At 49.6% G+C, this 2,412-nt stretch overlaps 1 pseudogene; it reads right to left on the reverse strand.

The window, feature by feature from the left end:
• Nucleotides 1–916: 916 nt before the first annotated feature.
• On the reverse strand, nucleotides 917–1,702 carry LOC123447626 (annotated as a pseudogene).
• Between the last annotated feature and the right edge of the window lie 710 nt (nucleotides 1,703–2,412).

A 2,412-nucleotide genomic window follows, 5' to 3' on the forward strand; every position in this document is an offset into this window, starting at 1 on the left:
TCCCTTTCATAATTAGTGTCATATGGATAATAAAAGTAAAACCCATCTGCACTAAGGATGCATGTAGGGGCTGCATGCAGGGCATCCTCCAAAACCCGCATATAGGGCTATCAAACGTCAATCCTATGTTAATCTAAAATTAGTATGCTTGCATGGGGGTATTGGCGGCCTCCTGCTTGCATCTCACTTCAGCAAGAGACAAAAAAAAATCTGAAGCTTTGGCATTGTCGTGCACCATGGATCATAGAGGCTAATACAACCATGTCGGTACTTTTCTGAGATAAACACAGAACTGTCAAGTTCTGTCCAGGTGAAGGTCATTAAACTCAACGCATCTAAGTCTAACTACTCTACTGCTATGTTACAACTGAAAACTAATATTTCAACCTTCCTGGGATGAATCAAAACAGCCAGCGATCACAAGCATGGTGTGTTTAAAAAAAGGAAAACAAGACATCATTCTCACCTCAGGACTATCTGATGTGTTGAAGCGCTAGGACTGTCAGAAACTTCACGGTTGCAAGACAAAAGATCAAATAATCCTGAGGCTCATATACTTCATCCAAACCTGCTTCTTTCAGGGCTCTATATATTATCTCATACATCATTTGCATTGTTTTCTTTTACAATGCCAGACGAAGACAGAAAATTAGTGATTCAATATAAGTGAACCGAGATGCTCCATAATGAATACACAAGTAACATGGCACAGACAAAGGTGCCCAATCTAACCTGCCAGTAAAGAATTCTTTGTGCTATGAGACCAGTTGGTTTACCCTCAGGCCACATAGGAAGCACTATGTATGCGGAGAACCTCTTGTTCATCTTAATTTTGGTTGCAATTTTGAGAGCAATTTCAATTGGTACCAGATTGTTAGCCCCTGACAGACAACATATCGCAATCTAGAGTAGTCAATCAAGGAATTTGGTGTATTCTGTATTTCCGTGAGAAGAATACTGAATCCAAAAGTGAAGAAAAATGCACTACATGCTAGTTAGGACTTGTTTTGGTTTAAAGCTAACTTTGCCACAACTAAACTGAGCTGTTTGGTTGTCCAGAACAGCATCCGGAGAGTATTGACAGAGGCCGAATGGTCACAACGACGCATGCTCGCAGCCGGCGCTGGCGGCCGGCGTACCCACCTGAAGCTATATCCCCTTCCACCCTCAACAATGCCCACGAGTGCAGCAAGGGTGGCCTCCCTTACCGGAGCACGCGCCCATGGAGTCCGCCTTCTCGTCCTCCCGGTCCTCCCATACCGGAGCAAGGGCGTCCTCCCCAACGACAACCAGCACCATGTTCGCTCGACAGCAACGCCCGCGTGGGCCGACAAGGTGGGGTCGGTCGTGCTGTTTGCGGCAGGGCTGCTCGGGTCCCAGTAGGGGTTCTTCAAGCAGCAGGCGTCGGCGTCGGCGTCGTCTTCCTCCTCTTCCTCGACGGAGACCAAGCCGCTCCGCCGCCTCCTCCGCCGCGGGCCGAAGCCGCCGGAGCAGGAGCCGTCCCTCAGCCTCCCCCTCCTCCGCGACCCCAACGACGCCGACATGCCGCCCGTGTCGGCTCCAACTCCATCACCGACCCCGCCGCCTCCCGTGAGCACGTCGCAGCACCAGCTGCCGCCGAAGATCCGGCTCACGGCAGCGCAGGCGGCGGCGGCGGGCACCGTGAGCCCGCGACGACGCCACCAGGAGCAGGAGCTGCCCACGACGCGGACTCGCGCGCGACGTGCCTCTCCCCTCCCTCACAGCACACGACTCCCCAGCGCAGACCCTCGCGAGGCGAGGCCGGAGAAGGCCGGGGCGAGATGGATCCGGGTTGGGGTCAACAGATCCGAGCGGCTCCAGCTCGGATCTGGCCAGAGACGGGCGCGAGGTGGCCGACGGCAGAGCTTTGAGCTCGGGCTCCCATGGCGGCAGCCTCGCAGCAGGGAAGAGGGAGACCGAGTGAGGGAGAGAGGAAACGTTTTTTTTCCAGATCCACATAGGGACTGCGGGTTGAATACCCAGAAATGAAGTGGGTTTTCTGCAAAACTGCCGACGACGTACGACAGAAGTTATCCGTGCTTTATTAGTAGGTAAAGATTAGCAAAAGGGCCCGTGCGTTGCAACGAGAGAAAAAACCCACCATCTTCAGTGTCGATGATCATATTATGTTCATATCTCATCGCATGATTTCAAAAATTTGTCCACAAATGGAAGAAAATATTTCTTCTTTTAATTTTATTCACAATTCATAAGTTGAAACAATGTTCATATTTTCTAAAAAATATCATGGTTGTCAAAAAACTTGGTAACTCAAAGAATTATTCTCAATTTCAAGAAATATTTTTTAAAATATACTACAATACTCCGATCCACCCTGACAATTAATTCTTCAAAAATTCACTCAGGTATAAAATCTGAAAGACTAAGAAG

The sequence above is a fragment of the Hordeum vulgare genome, chromosome 1H (genome assembly GCF_904849725.1).
Source record: "Hordeum vulgare subsp. vulgare chromosome 1H, MorexV3_pseudomolecules_assembly, whole genome shotgun sequence".
Lineage (NCBI taxonomy): Eukaryota > Viridiplantae > Streptophyta > Magnoliopsida > Poales > Poaceae > Hordeum > Hordeum vulgare.